The 22,123-nt window shown below is 39.6% G+C and overlaps 1 protein-coding gene across 1 annotated transcript in view; it reads right to left on the minus strand.

Moving 5' to 3' along the window:
* Window positions 1–22,123, minus strand: part of LOC136845128 (serine proteinase stubble-like) — a 512,075-nt gene that overhangs the window by 139,483 nt on the left and 350,469 nt on the right. The window lies entirely within an intron of this gene.

Consider the following 22,123-nt stretch of genomic DNA (forward strand, 5'->3'; position numbering starts at 1 on the left):
TGGACCGAATTTTCCATACAGAAGGAACACGGAACTCTCAAACTCTTTTCGTTTCTTTTTTTCTAAGTGTCCCTCAGGCCGGTTCCGCTCGGAGGTAACTTTCTTCTTCTTCTTCTCCTCCTCCCCCCGTCGTCTGGTCTGGGAGAGAAGCACCTGCAGCAGCAGAAGCAAAAAGTAAAATGAAGACGAGAGAAAAACAAAAAAAAGAAGAAGCCAGATCGTAAAATGCTGCGAGGAATTTGTTTCTTACCCGCCTGGGCTCGTGGACACCTGTTCTTGCAGCCGACCCCACCCAGCAAGTGTGCCTACTTCCACGCAAGAAAGTTTCAGGTCACTGATCCTGGTTGCAGATAACCGCGGCAAATTGTGCAACGGCACACCTTGCCTCTGGAGCAACGCTACGAGAGCTAATTTAGGAAACGTACAAACCGGTGTTGAAGTTTAAGCGTTCTTGTTTTGTGTGTGTGTGTGTCTGTGGGGGAGAGAGAGAGAGAACAAATAACTGAACCACGCATAAGAGTTGCTAACACTATGCTTTTTGAAGAGAGAGAGAGAGAGAGAGAGAGAGAGAGAGAGAGAGAGAGAGAGAGAAGAGATGATGGACAAATAATTAAACCAAACATTACCATAACATTGGCATTCCTGACACTATGCTTTTTGAATTTTTGAGAGAGAGAGAGAGAGAGAGAGAGAGAGAGAGAGAGAGAGAGAGAGAGAGAGCTGAACAAATAACTAAACCAAACAACCATTATATTGGCGTTCCTAACATTATGCTTTGAATTTTTAAGAGAGAGAGAGAGAGAGAGAGAGAGAGAGAGAGAGAGAGAGAGAGAGAGAGAGAGAGAGAAATGAACAAATAACTAAACCAAACATAACCATATTATTTTAAAAGTACATGGGCGTTCGTAACACTATGCTTTGAATTGTACATTGAGAGAGAGAGAGAGAGAGAGAGAGAGAGAGAGAGAGAGAGAGAGAGAGAGAGAGAGAGAGAGAGAGCTATGAATAAACAAATAAACATTATCATCTTGGTTTAAAAGTTGATGGACTGCCTAACATTGTGTGCACTGAATTTGTGTGTGTGTCAGAGAGAGAGAGAGAGAGAGAGAGAGAGAGAGAGAGAGAGAGAGAGAGAGAGAGAGAAGAGAGAGATGGAAATAAACAAATGACTTATCATCTTGGTTTAAAAGTTGATGGACTGCCTAACATTGTGGCAGAATTTTGTGTGTGTCAGAGAGAGAGAGAGAGAGAGAGAGAGAGAGAGAGAGAGAGAGAGAGAGAGAGAGAGAGAGAGAGAGAGAGAGAGAGATGAATAAATGTTGATGGACGTGCCTGACTCTGTCTACTATGTGTGTGGGCAGCACAGGTTTGTGTTAATTTGTGTGTGTATTTAAAACTACTGAATAAAGTTAGAGAGCCAGAGAGAAACCAATAACAGAGAAATATTTCTCAGATGTAATGGCCTGGCATTTAATTTAAAGTGATTTAAAACTACTGAATAAAGTTACCCTGCCATCAGAAACCAATAACACGAAACCTTTCCCAAGTAATCGATTTAATAAATAATAATGAAAACACATACATATATATATATATATATATATATATATATATATATATATATATATATATATATATAACAGCATGAAAACGAGCTGAAAATAAAGTGGAATAATAGAAAGTTAATAACAGAGAATTGGCTGAAAATCGAGAAAGAAGACCGTACCTAATCTAAACCACAGATAGTTATTCATTAAACCAGAGAGAGAGAGAGAGAGAGAGAGAGAGAGAGAGAGAGAGAGAGAGAGAGAGAGAGAGAGAGATTTATGCAGTGATCTCTTCAAACTTCCAAGAAAACGGTGAGGTTGGGTGGGGGTGGGGGGGCGGTTGGAAGGGGGCGCAGTAGGAAACAGGTACCGTCGCTTAGAGATTCTTATGCTCAAGAAGAGGTTGACCAGGAAGACAATTATCGTTATAACCTCTTTTCCCGAAGAATTCCTTAATTACCCAGCATAGTTAAGCCTTGAATGGCAGGAGGGCAGGGCAGGGCAGCTAACACACCTGGTTGAGTCAACGAGATTCCATCGGACCTTGCATCATTTTGAGTTTCGGGGAAAGAACAAAAATCTGGTATATTCAACTTCTGGAGGTCTTTGGGGGTACCACATTTGGGTTGACTCGACTGTGACGTAATCAAATTTGGGTTGGTTCAACTGCGACGTAACCAAATTTGGGTTGGCTCAACTGTGACGTAACCAAATTTGGGTTGACTCTGGGGTTGACTCAACTCTGACGTAACCAAATTTGGGTTGACTCAACTCTGACGTAACCAAATTTGGGTTGACTCACCCGTGGCGTAACCAAATTTGGGTTGACTCAACTGTGGCGTAACCAAATTTGGGTTGTCTCAACTGACGTAACCAAATTTGTTGGTTGACTCAACTCTAACATAACCAAATTTGGGTTCACGCCTCTCTAGGCTACCACATTGGGTTTACTCGACCTCAGGGAATGCCAAATTTGGATTACCTCGCTTTGGGGCTAAAAACTTTGCATTTACTATATTTTGCAAGTACCAAACTTGGGTCTAATCCACTCTAGGGTTACCAAAAATTTAGCATGGTATTACTCTGCAGGTACCAAATTCGAACTTAACTCATCTTTGCGGGCACCAAATCTTGTTGTACTCCTTACTGCAAGTTCCTAATTTGTGTATGATTCACCACGGGGAACAAAATTTGGGATTTTATTCAACCTTGCCATACCTAACTTTGGTTTATCCAGCATGACTGGTACTAAGTTTGATTTTACTCCAGGAAGACAATCCTATGAAAAAGAAAAGTGAATGCTGTATCGAGAAGAGAATACTGCAAACGTTCTAACAAAAAATCAACAGCTATTAGGAAACTAAACAAGATGAATCATTGGTTTCTTATACTTTAAGCTTGACAAACTTTGGATTCAATTATCTACCAAAGTAGGGTTTACTCCACTTCAGAGGGCTCCATAGGGTGGATGGACTTCAGGGGAGAAGGTTCTCTTCCTCCACAGTTTTTTTCTTGGACGTTTTACGACTTTTTAAAGAGTGCTCAGTTTATTTTTACTTCACAGATATACTCTCCTCATCTATTTCAGCTCTCCGTTTGTCTGTCAGATATATATTTCTGAGTAATTCCTTCACTAACTTCCTATGAAACGAGCATTGCTTTTCTTTCGAACAATTCCCCTACTTATCCTCTTGGCTTTAGAATTCCCTTATGACCCTTTTGTTCCCGTGGACAACCTCATGAGTTTAACTTCCCAAAAGCTTATGGAAGTGTATCTACAGCTCTTTAGTTTTCCGTAAAAGAAAACTATTGAGATGGCTATTTGTCTGTCCGTCCGCACTTTTTCTGTCCGCCCCAAGATCTTAAAAACTACTGAGGCTAGAGGGCTGCAAATTGGTATGTTGATCATCCACCCTCCAATCATCAAACATACCAAATTGCAGCCCTCTAGCCTCAGTAGTTTTTATTTTATTTAAGCTTAAGGTTAGCCATGGATCGTGCGTCGACCGCATCTGGGGAGCAACTGAGCACTGCCCATTCGTAGCTGAGAGTTACATACAGGATTATACGCTGTACAAAAACTCGACTGCGCCGGAGAAACTTCGGGGCATTTTATACTTGTTTATTCCCGTGGACAACCTCATGATCTTAATTTCCCAAAAGCAGGTGTTTAGTTATGGAGGTGTTTCTACAGTTTTTTTTTTTTTTTGGTGGTTTCTCTACTTTTATTATAGAATATTTGCATATTAGTAACTAAAATGACGTCATTCACAGGCTGTATTCTATAACAATCAAGCTTTTGTTAGCCGAGACTGTCAGTGATTTCGAATGTGACAACCGACAATGAGGTGGCCTTAATCTCTCTCTCTCTCTCTCTCTCTCTCTCTCTCTCTCTCTCTCTCTCTCTCTCTCTCTCAGAACGTTCTAAATACGTATATTTCCACTTCCTGGACCCTCAACCACAAAACAACAAGAAATTAAAAACTACAAAAAAAAAAAAAAAAAAAAAATACCAGCATATTAATTTCGGTAAATATAAAACTCAACTCTCCTGCTAAGTTTGTTTACCTCTTGTCTTTGGAAGAACAACATCCATTAAAATTTATAGCCATAAAAATCCAGTTCGCAATTAATCAGACTATTTGGAAGACGCAAGCAAGCACCCAGTCGACAAGGCCTTCAAAGCATTTAGTAAGTTGACCAGATAAACCAGGGTCTGAGCGAATATGTATGCTTCATACGCCGTAGAATTGGTCAAGGTTGAAACAAGGTCGACTTCAGCGCTCAGGTCGAGGGTGACTTGCCCAGGGGAAGCTGCGTCATAAGGACGAGGGTTCATTTCTGAGAGAGAGAGAGAGAGAGAGAGAGAGAGAGAGAGAGAGAGAGAGAGAGAGATTCTTTAGTATGTCTGTTAGGTACTCGAGACATATTTTCTTAATTTTGTGTGTTTAGAGAGAGAGAGAGAGAGAGAGAGAGAGAGAGAGAGAGAGAGAGAGAGAGAGAGAGAGAGAGAGAGAGACGCAATAGTACGTCTGTTATGTACTCGAGACATATTTTCTTTATTTTGTAAGTGTCTTTCCTTTTCATTGTTTAAAAAAAAACACGAACACAAGAAATAGGACATATTTTCTTAAGGTGTTTGGATGTGAATAATTGTCTCTTGAGAGCGAGAAAACTAGAGCAATCAGACGAGATCGCACACCAAAGATAAGAGAGAAAAGAGCACTGTCCTAAAATGGAAGAGAAGTATCTGCAAAAATATAAAGTACGTCAATTTTCCTTGCCTTACTCTATTTTGTACTAAATAAAGCACTGGAGACTGAAATATCTTTATTTTGTAAGTGAAAATTTTCTTTCAGTTTTCATTGTTTAAAAAGCACTGAAGAATTTCCTGAAACAAGAAATAAATGCAGCAAAACAGGTCTGATTGTTAGCTGAGAATGCAGTTTCCCTAGCTCTATCTGACAGGTGTTGCCTGGATGAAGAATCATTCTGAAAAAGAAATAGTGAGAATAATAGGTGTATATCTGATTTCGAAAAATTTTGCAGATACTGCAGTTTTCCCTTGCCTTACTAAATGATTTTGCAGAAATGTGCCCCCCTGAATCAAGCATTGAAGAATCATTCTGAAACAGCAACCAGACAGGTGGCATATCTGAATTTCGAAAATTTTCAGATCACTAAATAAACACCAAACCTGAAATAAGAACATGAAAACCCACACTGTTTCCCCCTAAAATGGAAGACTGCAAATGTATCTGAATCAAAAATAAAAACTGAAACTGAAAATTAGTGTTTCACGAGCCCAATAGGTGGCGTATCTCAAGAAAATTTGCAATACTTCCCTTGCCTTGCTGATTCTGATTTTGCAGACACTGCAAATGGGACCCCCTAAATAAAGCAATGAAGAATCATTCTGAAACTGCAGTAACTTGTGTATTAGTGTTCCACGAGCCCAATAGGTGGTATATCTCGATTTGAAAATTTTGCAGTGCATCTTACTAATGATTTTGCAGATACTGCAAATTTGAATCAAGCATTGAAGAATCATTCTGAAACTGCAGTAACTTGTGTATTAGTGTTTCACGAGCCCAACAGGTGGCTAATGAAAATTTTGCAGATACTGCAAATGGGACCCCTAAATAAAGCACTGAAGAATCATTCTGAAACTGCAGTAACTTGTGTATTAGTTTTCACGAGCCCAATAGGTGGCGTATCTCAATTTCGAAAATTTTACAGATACTGCTGATTTTTCCCAAATGTGCCCCTGAATTGAATCATTTACTAATGATTTTGCAGATACTGCAAACTGCACTTACCAGATACTGAATCAAGCACTGAAGAATCATTCTGAAACTGCAGTAACTTGTGTATTAGTGTTTCATAGGTGGCATATCTCAATTTCGAAAATTTGGCAGATCTGCAGTTTTTTCTTACTAAAATTTTGCAGATACTGCAAATGGGACCCCCTAAATAAAGCATTGAAGAATCATTCTGAAACTGCAGTAACTTGTGTATTAGTTTTCACGAGCCAAATAGGTGGCGTATCTCAATTTCGAAAATTTTGCAGCCTTACTGCTGATTTTGCAGACACTGCAAAGGGACCCCTCAATAAAGCACGGAAGAATCATTCTGAAACTGCAGTAACTTGTGTATTAGTGTTTCACGAGCCCAATAGGTGGCATATCTAATGATTTTCCCAGATGACAGATGCAAATGGGCCCCTCAATCAAGCACTGAAGAATCATTCTGAAACTGCAGCGACTTTTGTTTTAGTGTTTCACTGCTGATTTTGCAGAAAAAGGTGGCGTGTCTCAATTTCGAAAATTTTGCAGATACTACAGTTTTCCATTTTAGGGCAGCACAAGGGTTACCGGCAGTGCCATTACAAACGCAAACAAGTCACCAAGTACTCATGGAAGAGTAAATTGAAAGAGCTTTAATCCCAAAGGCGGCTGAAAACATTACCTAAAACCTTAAGGTGATCTCAACCAGGTTTTCTCTCGGTTGATCGCACTGCCAAGCAGGAGTTATCCGCTCGGGTGGTGGGATTATGTTGCTCCTTCGGTTTCACGATGCCTGTAAGTCTCACACGACACTGCTTTCCTCACCAATTACGGGTGTAATGTTCTTGAAGAGGACTGTTACCTTCTACTCTCCAACCTGAGAGAGAGAGAGAGTTTCTTCTGACACTTAAATCAGAGAGAACCATAATTAAATACTGAGATATATTTCGTGGTTTTAACAGAGTACACGAGAGAGAGAGAGAGAGAGAGAGAGAGAGAGAGAGAGAGAGAGAGAGAGAGAGAGAGAGAGAGAGAGAGAGTTTTTCTGACACTTAAATACTGAGATACATTTCGTGGTTTTAAAAAAATACAAGAGAGAGAGAGAGAGAGAGAGAGAGAGAGAGAGAGAGAGAGAGAGAGAGAGAGAGAGAGAGAGAGAGAGAGATTCCTCTGACACTGTTAAATACTGAGATACATTTCATGGTTTTGTAAGGATACATGAGAGAGAGAGAGAGAGAGAGAGAGAGAGAGATTCCTTTGAAACTCTTAAATACGGAGAGTGAAATAAATCCATGGTTTTATATGGGTATGAGAGAGAGAGAGAGAGAGAGAGAGAGAGAGAGAGAGAGAGAGAGAGAGAGAGAGAGACTTTGATACTCTTAAATATGGAGGTAGAATGAAATGAGTACACGGTTTTAGATAAGTACAAGAGAGAGAGAGAGAGAGAGAGAGAGAGAGAGAGAGAGAGAGAGAGAGAGAGAGAGAGTACCTTAGGGTTACTGTCCCCGGCCATTACACTCTTAACGGCTCCTGAATTCTACACACGATCGTCAGATCTTCTTCTCATGCAGCACTCGCAATTAGCAATGACACTCTGTCCCACAGGAATTCAATCAGAGCAGAATGCTGGCATTCCTAACGTCTCCTACGGCTGTGGCCCGTATTCGTAAACGTAACTTATGTCAGTTTATTCTAGTTTATTCTACGTGCGCTCCGAAGAACAATGACCTTTGCATGTTAATGGGTTCAATTAGAAACGGCTTATGTCAATGATTCCTTTGAGTCAAATAATTTCATGGAAATTAGGTTCAAATTGCATAGCCTGGTTCATGATTTGTACGCTTGGAAAATTCAAATTTCTGTCCAGTAACCTTTACGTTTGTGTGTGTGTGTATGTGTGTGTATATATATATATATATATATATATATATATATATATATACATTCATATATATACAATATATATATATATATATATATATATATATATATATATATATATATATATATATATATATATATATATATATATATGTAATGTATTCAAGACCGCCTCCATATGTGTATCTAAGTTTCAACAAAATATCTCGAGAATGAGTCAGCGGACTTTAATGAGCACTCGTGACATGCTCCTGATGATTAGCTCTTCCTGGATATAGGTAATGGTTTGACGATTAGTTCCCAAGAAATCATTTCGGCCATTTTAAGGCGTTACGTTACCTGGCGTAGGTATGGTCTAGGCTAGACCTAGCGCCTTTGCCCATCACAAGAAACTCATCCAAATTCTCATATAATTATATAATTATTCCCTACAGTTGAGGGACGATGCTTTTTATAATAAGATTTAGAGTATATGGACAGCAACGACCTAGATCAACGGGGACATTTCACGTACGATACCTGTACCATCCAATGAAAGGTTTATGTAGATCTAGAAGGAGGAGGAGGTACAATCTTAAGATAGGGAAAGAGAATGTTGAAAAAATATGTTGACAAAGATATTTATGAGTTTCGTGTGGGCAAAATAAAGAAAGCAATCTTCACGAACTTGAATTCAGAATACCAGAATACTGAGTTACCGTCAGCGATGCTTCTCTTGTTAGATGCACGCAAGAACACACTTCTAGCAGCAATTTACATAAAGAAATCTCTGTGCCGTGATTAGATCTGCGTCGCTGACTTTCCTCCCCACCTTAATTCACTTATCAGTGAATGAACACATCTTCGCTTTATCCTGCATCTCTTTGAAGAGTCGCTTTGCAGTCGTTAACCCTTAAATACTAAATGACAAAGCGAGATACTGAGGACTCACACCGTATATAAACGCTACCGGCCCTGACAGGAAGAACGTCCATATATCCCCATTAACACTAACAGTACCAAGAGCTACCAGGTGATGTCACTGCTAAATTTAAACCGATGGATCGTAGAAGAAGAAGAAGAAGAAGAAGAAGAAGAAGAAGAAGAAGAAGAAGAAGAAGATGAAGAGGAGGAGGAAGAAGAAGAAGAAGATGAAGAACAGGAAGAATAAGTAGTCTCAGAGGTACTTTAGCGAAATAAGATTCTTGTCAAGCAGGTTGATGAATTAGTGGCCTTAGAGAATTCGACTGGGACAAACTCGTCGAGATTATCAGAAAGAGAGAGAGAGAGAGAGAGAGAGAGAGAGAGAGAGAGAGAGAGAGAGAGAGAGAGAGAGAGAGAGAGCCATTCTGCAACAACTTAAACGAGTTTCGTCCAGCCTAAAAATGGAATTTGGTTAATAATAAATTTTAATTCATCAATAAGTAAGAGGGAAAAAATCAAACAGATTCTATTAAAAATACAACATACACTGGATCTCAATTAAGCTTCGCGAGCTCTGAATGAATATAGAGTTTAGGCCAGTGGCCAAGCACTGGGAACCATGAGGTCATTCAGCACTGGAAAGGAAATGGAAAGCAGGTAGGTCTGAAAGGTGTAATAGGAAGAAAACCTCGCAGTTGCTGGAGGTAGAGTAAAAGGAACGAAAGGGGTTGCAGCTAGGGGCCGAAGGGACGCTGCAAAGAACCTTTAGCAAAGCCTACAGAACACCGCATGAGGTGCACTGACGGCACTAGAAACGAGCCTAAGATATTATGTAGCACCTCCCGCTCGCCTGAGTTGGTGAAATAAGAGATGATGCAAGTTTTTATGCAAATTCCATCTAAAGCAAAAAAGCAAGCGACGTTTAAATATAATGAGCTTCTGGTTTCTGAGATCGCCCGATTGATTTATTAACTGTCTAGCTTTTCGTTTGATTCTGTTGTTCTGGATACTTTTCCAAAGGCTGTTTTTTTCCTAGGAGCCTTCCGCAGCAGCAGCGTGCGTTCCTTAGGGCCCCTACCTGCGACCCCTTTCGTTCCTTTTACTGTACGTCCTTTCATATTCTCTTTCTTCCGTCTTACTTTCCTCAACCGTCTCCTAACAATTGATTCATAGTGCAACTGCTTTGAGGTTTTCCTACAGTTACACCTTTCAAACCTTTTGCTGTCAATTCCCCTTTCAGCGCTGAATGACTTCATAGGTCCCAGTGCTTGGCCTCTGGCCTAAATTCTATATTCAGTTCAGTTCACACTGCAGTAAAAACATGCCACAAACAACTTATCGAACATACATCAGAGCGAGTACAAGTCAGCGACTCAGTGGTAGTCCTGACCAGTACTTCATGAGATTATGCAGAATTCGCCCAAGATTCGCTCCCCACTTAAGGTCGTTCACCAGTTCTTAATCCGTTTGTGATGTATAAGTCATAAGTCGCCGAAATGTGTTTACGACATGTTTAACTGCAGCGTGGGGGCGCCCAACGCCTTAATCTGCGTCAAGTTTACATTAAACTGGAATATTAATCTGCAATAATAAAATCTGGGTGGGTCTTGTTTGTCCGCCCCGGGTGGGGGAAGGGTAGGTAGGGGATCGGGAGGGTTGGGGAGACATGACACATCGCCGTCCTCCTGCAAACCTATTTGTCCAGCCCAGGTGGGGGAGGGGTAGGTAGGGGATCAGGAGGGTAGGGGAGACATGACACATCCACCTTCCTTCTACAAACCTGTTTGTCCGCCCCGGGTGGGAGAAGGGTAGGTAGGGGATCAGGAGGGTAGGAGAGACATGAAACATCGACCTTCCTCCTGAAAACCTGTTTATCCGCCCTGGGGCGGCGGGGTAGGTATGGGATCGGGAGGGTAGGGGAGACATGGCACATCCACCCTCCTCCTGCAAACCTGTTTGTCCGCCCCGGACAGGGGAGGAATGGGCAGGGGATTGGGAGGGTAGGGGAGACATAACACATCGACCTTCCTCCTGCAAACCTGTTTGTCCGCCTCTTTAATCGATTTTTAATTTTTTTTTTCCATTTTTATATTTATGTTATTACCTAAATCTTCAAAATCATCATTTTATCCTAATTTTTCATGGGGGGGGGGCCACGTGCCCACGTGCCCCACCCTGGATCCGCTAGTGAGGTATGGTCAGGAAAAACAATCACATGATGATATGTCACAGCAGGCTCTTAATTGAGCAGCAAATAACAGCAAGTCACAGCTTGATTTTACTGCCATTTTAAGTTGATAATAATAATCATTCTTGCCCTATCAATATGCCCAACTCTGTGTTCTCGAAAATAGCTTCAAAACTGCTTTGTTTGTTGAAACTTTGTCCTCTTTAAAACTCCCCCGTATGGGGGTAGTGGCGTCAGTGCACCTCATGTAGTGCACTGTAGGCATTACTTAAGGGTATTTGCAGCGTCCCTTTGGCCCCTAGCTGCAGCCTCTTTCATTCCTTTTACTGTACCTCCGTTCATATCCTTTCTTCCATCTGACTTTCCACCCTCTCTAACAATTGTTAGATATTCTATTCATACTATTCTGTTCTTTAAAACTCAGATTTGTCAAGTCCTACAAATACCAGTTTACTGAACCAAATCTAGTCAATAAACCTCTTTGGAGTCTTGCTTAAAAATAAGCATTCAAATACTGACAACAACGAAAATCGGAATAAAAATAAGATAAATCTATTGGTGACATATACTAAAACACGAGGAATCGAAACAAGATTGAATGAGAGACATGCAATGAAGACAAAAGTGAAGAGGGGGGTCGTTTTGGTGCCAAAAAAAACCAGTTCTAGTTTATTTTCGCGATCTTGCCATTTATGCGCCTCATTTCTTTCGAAAACTGGCTGCATCAGGTTCATGAGATTTTTTTTTTTAATCATGCAAAGGTCAATTTCCTAAAGGGACGGAAAATGGATGAGTGAACATAAAAAAAATATATATCAAGAAGCGAAATCGCCAAAAACTGGTTTGTCTTGACACACGCCCAAGATCCCTGACCAAACCTAATACTGGGCAGATGCTTCGACTAACTGACGTGGAAGGCTGATTTGAACCTTACCTATCTCGAATTGAATTGAATTTAGAATTTAGGCCAACGGCCAAGCACTGGGACCTATGAGGCCATTCAGCGCTGAAACGGAAATTGACAGTAAAAGGTTTGAAAGGTGTAACAGGAGGAAAACCTCAAAGCAGTTGCACTAGAATCAATTGTCAGGAGAGGGTGGAAAGTAAGATGGAAGAAAGAGAACATGAAAGGAAGTACAGTAAAAGGAACGAAAGGGGTTGCAGATAGGGGCCGAAGGCACGCTGCAAAGAACCTTAAGTAACCGCCTACAGCGCACTGTATGAGGTGCAATGACGGCACTAACCCCCTACGGGGCTTACCTATCTCTTCGTTAAAAAAATATTTCTGCATTTTTTTCAGAAAAACTAACATCAGATCTTTACGAAAAAATTACAGTCACATCCCTGACTAGTTTTCAAGATCATGGAATCTGAATTGACATTAGATCGCCAGTAATTCTATACTATTTGAAATGAAACACTCATTATTATCATTCATTAATGTTACGTGAAGCATTGCTCCAATATTACGGTGGCTGAAACGAACTCCTACCTACAGCCAACAAGCGTCTCTCTCGATATTCTCACTAATCTTGGATACATCAATTTTGGACAGGAACCAGGAGAAAGTTACGCAGGATTCTTGATGTGCAACAGCTTTTGGTGGCATAAGACCGTTTTAAAAATCACGGAAGAAAAAAAATAAAATAAAAAAAGGCCCGCGTGACTTCAATACCCAGTGCAATGATCTTGAGGGAATTATGGCTGCGAAATTCAACGAGGCAGCGAACCAAAATGGGACGGCTCACTGTAAGGTTTATTGTCCCAATCTTGAGAAAAAATAAAATCTTTACTGGAACTTACAACTGAACTTACAGGGGTGGTCTCAGGAGACCCAGAACCCATTGGAAAAATTAAAAACTGTTCCTTTTTAGTTTTCTATAAAAGGAAATTATCGTGCCGGCTTTGTCTGTCCGTCCGCACTTTTCCTGTCCGCCCTCAGATCTTAAAAACTACTGAGGCTAGAGGGCTGCAAATTGGTATGTTGATCATCCACCCTCCAATCATCAAACATACCAAACTGCAGCCATCTAGCCTAAGTAGTTTTTTATTTTATATAAGGTTAAAGTTAGTCATATTCGTACTTCTGGCACCGCTATACGTACCAACAACACAGACCACCACCGGACCGTGGCCGAGTTTCATGGACCGCGGCTGAAAGTTTCATACAGCATTATAAGCTGTACGGAAAACTCGACTGCGCCGGAGAATCTTCGGTGCATTTTTTACTTGTAATAATTTTAAAAGAAAGCTATAGACATTTTCTCTCTCTCTCTCTCTCTCGCTCTCTGAGGCAGACCTATGTGCATTTAGATATGTATCGAAACATCTTGTGAATTAAGTTCCTCATTAACACTGCCTTTTCGTATCTGAACATCATCCTAACTTTTATCGGCCATGTCCTGCTTTGCATCAAGGATAGGTTAACGGCGACCCCACTCTTTCTGCCTTTCGTGGCTTCGAATCCCGGTATATATTGAAGCTCTTCGTTTATTTCCCCATTCGGATTCAAGGCTTTCAGTTGAAAATATGTTAAGAGGTCTTTGTACCATTAAAATAGAGGTAATGGATATTTCCAATTTGGAAATATCTATTACAACCTATGATATAAATGCGTGGGATTATCGTCGTGTTTATATAACAAAATATTAAAGCAATTTATAATAAAGGAAGTAAAAAATGCGCCGAAGTTTCTTCGGCGCAATCGAGTTTTCTGTACAGCGTATAATCAAGGCCACCGAAACTAGATCTATCTTTCGGTGGTCTCGGTATAATGCTGTATGAGCAGCGGCCCATGAATGTTTAACTACGGCGCGGTGGTGTCATGTCCTATAGCGTTGCCAGACGCACGATTATGGTTAACTTTAACCTTATGTAAAATAAAAACTACGGAGGTTAGAGGGCTGCAACTTGGTATGTTTGATGATTGGAGGGTGGATGATCAACATACCAATTTGCAGCCCTCTAGCCTCAGTAGTTTTTAAGATCTGAGGGCGGACAGAAAAAAGTGCCGACAGAAAAAAGTGCGGACAAAAAAAGTGCGGACAGAAAAGGTGCGGACAGAAAAAATTGCGGAGAGGAAAAAGTACGGACAAAACGAGTTCGGACAGAAAAAGTGCGGACGGACAGAAAACTAAAAAAAAACAATCACAAATACAACATAAGTCTTTTTTGAAGAACCAATGAAAAGAATAAATAAATAAAAATACAAATAAATAAATAAACACAAGAATTATTCCGCATCATTAAGATTCACACATTATAAAGTGGCCACGGACAGTGACATAACGGCAGCGTTCCCTATTCTGCTCATACAACTTCTTAGAAAGTCGAGTTTCCAGACTACTCTTAAGGCAATGCAAATCCAGGTACTCGCAAATCACTATCTCGATTATATATATAATGTATAATATATATTTGTTTACATGATTCTGTATAAATTCGGAAAGACCCAAAGCAAAAATAATAGGAAAAAGATCCCAAAATGCTTCATCATAATCTATGCTTGTTTTCAACAAGATGCAGACAACACCGCTTGCAAAATAACACTTACATTTCCACCACGGATAATCAAAATAAAGAACGTAAGACATGAACCAAACGGCACTCCTTATAATAAACTCGATAGGAATGGAATATGGAGTTTAGGCCAAAGGCCAAGCACTGGGACCTATGAGGTCATTCAGCGCTGGAAAGGAAAGCGAGAGTAGGTAGGTTTGAAAGGTGTAACAGGAGGAAAACATTACAGTTGCACTATGAAATAATTGTTAGGAGGAGGTGGACAGCAAGACGGATGAAAGATAGTATGAATGGAGGTACAGTAAAAGGAATGAAAGGGGTTGCAAGAACCTCTAGTAATGCCAACAGTACACGCCGTGGGGCGCACTGACGGCGCTAGCCCCCCTACGGGAAATAAACTCGATAGGGACCACGCAATCCCGAAACAAGCACATCTCAGAATGCACACATGCAGAGAAACCCCGCCGCCCGCCTGAGAGAAAGCTCCCATAAATAAAACCTTCCTAAACAGAGATTCACCTGAACGACAATAATGTTGCTACGTAAAATAAAAAAAAAAAAACATTCCAGCTCCGAGACAAGAAGTATATAAATAGCCCCCTCTGTTGCGGGGTTACCATCTCGACTTCCAGCCTGGAAATGAATAATGGAAGGTCAGCAGCGCATATTTCTCAAGCCGTCAGTAGCAGGGGGTCTGGGATTATTCCAAGATGAGTTTTATGTGCGACTGTAAAAATCGCTGACCGTTTTGACGACTGTTCAGGTATACGATAACGGACAATGGGTCTCGCGAATGTCCTCTGCTATTTTTGCGCTGTCTTAGCAAACATGTTTCTGGGCCTTGGCTAGACGACTCGTGATTTGCATATGGCGGAACCCAATCGTGAATGTCAATGACTCGTTGCGTTGAAGAAAGTTTTAAATTTATTGAATTCATTCACATTTCCCTTGACTTATATATTTCTTTATGTTAATTTTGATCCTTTGCTTATGTCTGGAGGTAAAGACGGCATAGGAAGTTAGCAATATTTGAGCAATGAATGGAATTATGCGTAAACGCGTCTCTCCCCCTTGGCGACGCCAGATTCCGTAAAACGATCAGATCAGTCAATTAATGTTTCTTTTGTGAATTTTCCTTCATTCAGCAGCCTTGTTTATCTCGTCATGTACAACAGGAATCCAGTGTACAAAGGAAATATATATATATTTTTTTTATTTGCAATGTTTTGAAATATTTACGACATCAATTTCAAAATCTGACTAACCGTTCAAAAGGCCTCGTCGCAATGTTCTGAAATATTTACATCAATTTCAAAATCTGACTAACCCTTCAAAAGGCCTCGTCTAATTAGGTTAGATCCTCAAATTACATACACGTATCCTGATAGCACAGTGGCTACTGATTTCTTTCCAATGTACATCTGAAATACTGTCAAAGTTTATAAAAAAAAAAAAATCCATGAACAAAATTATTTCTTCTTTGAGATCAAAGGTAACATCCAATACCACTTTGCAAACAAATTATAAAGCAAAAGAAATTCTGAGGCAATAACAGTAATTTTCTCATCAATGTTCCTCCCTATCCACATTTCGAATATCAGGTATCACGTCATTCAGCGGATTTCCATGCAATATTTTTAGGAAGGACTGGCACCTTAAATTCATATACCTAATTATTTTTCCTTACCACCACCACTACCACTACCACTGCTACTATTATTATTACTACTACTACTTTAACTACAGAATTACTACCACTACTACTACTACTATTATTATATTATTATTATTATTATTATTATTATTATTATTATTCAGAAGACAAACCCTATGCATATGGAATAAGCTTTACCACCACAAAGGGGCTACTGACTGCTTGATTAGTTCAATTATTATTAAAGAATATGGTGTTCATTATTAAAAAAACCGATAAATTAACAAATGAATAAAACAGACAAATAAAAATATAAATTGTAAAACATTAGGAGAATTATTATTGGGGTAGCAATGCATTTGCATCTTATCATTGAATTATTCAAAGACAAATTGCAATGAATCCTCAGTAGGGGGGACTGCTGTTCCAAGTCCCAAAGGTTCATTAAAAAAGGATAAATTTCAATGAATAAAACTGGAAAATTATAAATTTCAAACGGAGAAGGCTGGGGTACATTTGCATTGCATCTAATAATAATAATAATGTTTTAATACATCCTCAGTAGGGAGGCTGTCCCACAGTCCTAAGGCTTGAGGATTCAAGGACCTCTGGAACGTTGGAGAAGTTCGACGGCGAGGCACATTTGCTACATACTAATAATAATAATAATGTTTTAAGAATTGCATCAAGTCCACAGGCAAATGAACACCAGTTACAAAGCTCAAGAAAGCTCACTTATGTCATATTTTAAGGGACGAAGTCTTGTACACACAGCTCCAGCAACCTCGGCCTCGAGGGGAAACCAGTTTCCTCTGTCTGAAAGTAAGTACTTGATTACAAATTGCGCTTCTCTTCGCATGGCCTTGGAGCATTTTTTTGTGGCAGTCTCTAAGAATGGAACTGTGACTATCAACTGTGTAAGACTGGACACACCAAAATAATAATAATAATAATAATAATAATAATAATAATAATAATAATAATAATAATAATAATAATAAAATAAATAAATAAATAAAAAATGCGAGTTTTCTCACATCGTATATTCAAGGCCACCGAAAACAGATCTATCTTTCGGTGGTCTCGGTGTAATAATGCATGAACCGCGGCCCGTAAAACTTTAACCACGGCCTGGTGGTGGCTTGGTCTATATCGTTGCCAGACGCACGATTATGGCTAGCTTTAACCTCAAATGAAATAAAACCTACTGAGGCTAGACGGCTGCAATTTGGTATGTTTGATGATTGGAGGGTGGATGACCAACATACCAACTTGCAGCCCTCTAGCCTCAATAGTTTTTAAGACCTGAGGACAGGAAAACGTGCGGACGGACAGACAAAGCCGGCACAATAGTTTTCTTTTACAGAAAACTAAAAAGGACAAAGGTCAATGGAAAACGTGCAATTTCTTATAAATTCGTTTAAGGATATAATCACCGACATGATTTTGCGTTATCTCGCTTATTCTACTCCCAGGAGCACGGAACTATATTTCAAAATGGGGGCGGGGGGCGACTTTCCCTGGGGTACATCCACTCATAATAATAATAGGAAGGACTAATGTCACTGAATTCCAGTCTCAATATATAACTTCCGATCATTTTTTATCCGTCCGCCATGAAAATTAAAAAAAAAATGGAATATCACGTGCCCCGTTAATAGACGTAATTGATTCGCTTAGTATCGATTTAAATTTCATACGCCTCTTTTTTTAATTATTTTTAATCAAAATATTAAAAAAAAATAAAAATACCTAAAAAAATAAGAGGAACGGAAAGCGTGAAATGGCTGATTTTTTTTTTTTTTTTTTTACAAATTTCGCGTTTTTGGGCAGTTTGGGAACAGAAACCTTCATTTTCTTAAATAAACAAAAATTCTAAATTACATCTGAGCAAAACTGTTACTGAATTGAATTGAATATAGAATTTAGGCCAAAGGCCAAGCACTGGGACCTATGAGGTCATTCAGCGCTGAAACGGAAACTGACAGTAAAAGGTTTGAAAGGTGTAACAGGAGGAAAACCTCTCAGTTGCACTATGAATCAATTGTCAGGAGAGGGTTGAGGAAAGTAAGATGGGAGAAAGAGAATATGAAAGGAAGTACAGTAAAAGGAGCGAAATGGGGTTGCAGCTAGGGACCGAAGGCGCGCTGCAAAGAACCTCAAGTAATGCTTACAGTGCAAAGCATGAGGTGCACTGACGACACTAGCCCCCTACGGTGAGCAAAACTGTTATAAATGAATTTCCGTTGTTCGAAGGACAAAATTCTCTGGGGAGTTCTCTTAAGCACATGGAAGAAAAAAAAAAGTTGCATGGAATGTGTTTAAGTTGCTGCAACTCCAAAATGGAAAGACAATCTCGATGAAAATGAGGAGGAAGAGGAACAAAGGGTGTAAAAAAAAAAAAAAAGTAAAAAATGCGCCGAAGTTTCTTCGGCGCAATCGAGTTTTCTGTACAGCCGCTACAGCGTATAATTAAGCCTACCGATAATAGATTTATCTTCCCGTGGTCTCGGTGTAATACTGTATGAGCCGCGGCCTATGAAACTTTAACCACGGGCCGGTAGTGGCCTGTCCTATATCGTTGCCGGGAGCACGATTATGGCTAACTTTAACCTTAAATAAAATAAAAACTACTGGGGCTAAAGGGCTGCAATTTGGTATGTTTGATGAATGGAGGGTGAATGATCAACATATTAATTTGCAGCCCTCTAGCCTCAGCAGTTTTCAAGATCTGAGGGCGGACAGAAAAAGTGAGGACAGAAAAAAGTGCGGAGAGAATAATGCGCGGACGGACAGACAAAGCCGGCACAATAGTTTCCTTTTACAGAAAACTAAAGAAGAAGAAGAAGAAGAAAAAAAGGTTTCTACCTTCAATATCCTGACTTTCAATTAGAACCCACTTATACCGGTCGTGTCTGATCTGCTCCTTCAAGGGGCCTTCCAGAAGACGCCGAATAGATCTGCATTGTGACATTCAATACAAGCGACTGGATCACACAGGCGATTAACTTGTGCGTCTAGGGTTTCAGCTTGTGCGGTTCATAAGGGAATCGTGGTTGGAATCCTGTTTGTACCGTTCGTCTTTATTACAGTTATCAGGAATATTATTATCCTTGCAAAAAATGCCTCACGACAACGTAAATAGGACTGAACTGAACATAGAATTCAGGCCAAATGCCAAGCACTGGAACCTATGAGGTCATTCAGCGCTGAAAAGGAAACTGACTGTAAAAGGTTTGAAGGTGTAACAGGAGGAAAACCTCAAAGCAGTTGCACTATGAATCAATTGTCAGGAGAGGGTGGAAGTTAAGATGGAAGAAAGAGAATATGAAAGGAGTTACAGTAACAGGAACGACAGGGGTTGCAGCTAGGTGCCAAAGGCACGCTGCAAAGAACCCTAAGTAATGCCTGCAGTGCACCGCAGGAGGTGCACTGACGGCGCTACCCCCCTACGGGGAACAAGCGTGAGTAACCGATGGGGAAAAAGTCTTCATTTGTGCACTCGTCCAGCAAATGTCTGATTAAAAACTCAACACCTTTTCAATTTTAAGTCAAAAAGCTTGTAATATATGAAAAGCGCATAATTGCGATTTGATTTCTCTATTATTATTATTATTATTATCATTATTATTATTAGTGTTAATACTTTAATAGCTCTTCTTCGTGCTACTATCATCATGGGCGCCCGCAGCATATTTTCCAAGGTGGGTAGGGTAGGGGGGGTTTAAATCATAATACCTACATGGATAGTTTCCGGTATCAAGCATACAAACACTTTTGACCCTTTGAACTAGCAGGCTAATTCCAAAAACAGTATCACAGCCAGCATTTCTTTAATGAATAAAGCAATTATATATATATATATAATTTTTCCTATTAGGGTGGGGAGAAGTCATATATGCGGGCGTCCCTGACTATCATTCAATTTCTAGATCAAGACAGGCGAAAAATCCGAATTCAACACGGTCGACGTAAGATCTTAAACAGCAAAGTAAAAGATACAAAAGTAGAAAGGTGTTAATGGATTTTTCTCCCTGAATGAAGAATAACTTGTCTTCTAATCTGACGCAGATTAAAGGGTTTGCGAAAAACTGACTTGGTTCAGGGTCCCTATGTTTGGAGATGAAAAGTATGAAGATTGGTCAGATAAACTGACTCTTGTATTTCGACAGTAATGGGATCTTAAACAGAAACGATGGAAGTAAAAGCATAAAAAAACTAATAAACGTGTGTTATGGTACATTTTTCTCCATAAATGAAGAATAACTCTGTCTTCTAATTTGGAAAAAATTAATATTAAAATGTTGATGACTCAGTGCAAAGCTTTTGATCAAACTGCGTCACGACAGGGTCCCTATGCTGTTGGAGATAAAGTAGAAGATTGGTCAGATAAACGAATGACCAATAAATGATTTAAAACTTATATAAAATATTTAAATGGGACTTGAAAACGTATATAAAATATTTATGTGATTTGGCATATAAAACATTTAAAAGCCTCACACAGCTTCTCACAGCTCAACAAGGCAAGACATACTATCATTTAAATGTGCTATCAAGTGACTAACACATTATATAAAATGAAGAGTATCTAGTTTTAAGTCTCTATGAAAAGTCAGGAATTTTGAGCAAAGATACAGGTCTGAGAGAAGCCACGCATGAAAGAGGAGAAATTGGGTAGAGTACAGAACAGATCCCTAAGGAACACCACGACAAGGCATCGAGAGGAATGAAGGGGCCTTTTGAAAGAGTAAAGTAATGATCACATCTTTCTCATCAGCGGGCACCCTTAGTGAAATGAGATGCTATAAAGTCTTAAGGTTTACGATCTGAATCAAAACTCGCCGAAGGCGATATGCGAGTGGATCGGATCCTTCGTTGGATCAACTTAGCTAGTTCAAAGGACGGGTGAAGAAAATGCAAAGGCGAAAGTTGTAGTAGCAAGCCTAAAGATGGCTGCTGGGTTATGGTCCAAAGAACGCAAGAGAAGATGCCCTCAGATTTGAGCAATAAACGTCAAGAATATTAACGAGTACTAACTGCTTGGCGCTGGTGGTAGTAACCTTCAGCCAAAGTAAAGTGTTTGCTGATGTGTTCCAGATTGTCATGATCATAAAACTTGGGGTTTCCTTAATAGAAAGACCGGTCCTGGAAGAGTTCGCTACTAATTGTGGCGCACAATGAAATTCCTTACGTGATATATAAAGTATAATTATGCAAGTTACAGGGATAGGGGCCTAAATAAAAAATAAATGTCTTCCCTACCAGTATCATAATCTTCATTCTTCAACACTGTCATGATTATCATTAATGGGGAAATAAAAATGAAAATTGAGTTTAAAAATTCATAGGAGCGCAGAGCAGGCTCTCCAAGGCTTCCAGCCTTATCATTTTTAATTCGAGCATTCTGAAATGCCACAAGAACACAATTATTGTGTATTTGATTTCTCCACTGAAGATTGGTGCTCACTGAGAAGAATTATTTTTATGATTATTATGGACCAAAACACAAGGCTACTAATTGAATAGCCGATGAGACAAAACTGGATCTGCCTATTATTATTATTATATTATTATTCAGAAGATGAACCCTATTCACATGGAACAAGCCCACCAAAGGGGCCATTGACTTGAAATTTAATCTTCCCAAGAATATAGCGTTCATTTGAAACAACAGAAAGCTATGGGAAATACAGAAAGAGAAGATCAGTCATTAGAAAAACGAGTAAATTGACAAACTAATAAATAATTGAAAATGTCAGTAAAATATTAAAATAAATTTGAACTGTATTACGGTAGCATGCATTGCAATTTTGCTTGAACTTCTGAAGTTCCAGTAGTACCACAATTCTACAATTCCATTCCTAAATCCTTCCGTCATGTTTTCCAGTTTTTCGATGATCAGGTAAGTTGCTAACAGGCACGGCGTTGGAACTTAGAGAGGTGATGGAGATGACGTGCTTGTGATCAAAACAAAACGCCGAGAATGGCGAGATTGCATCATTTCCTATGAAGGGCATCTTGTCGACATTTTCATAGCTCAAAGGCAAATTTCAAAATCATATCGGGGACGTCATTTGCAATGAGATCTTTCACATAAATATTATGTTCGTAAAATATATTTAATACTTCAGTTGTATAAAGC

The sequence above is a fragment of the Macrobrachium rosenbergii genome, chromosome 13 (assembly GCF_040412425.1).
Source record: "Macrobrachium rosenbergii isolate ZJJX-2024 chromosome 13, ASM4041242v1, whole genome shotgun sequence".
Taxonomy (NCBI): Eukaryota; Metazoa; Arthropoda; class Malacostraca; order Decapoda; family Palaemonidae; genus Macrobrachium; species Macrobrachium rosenbergii.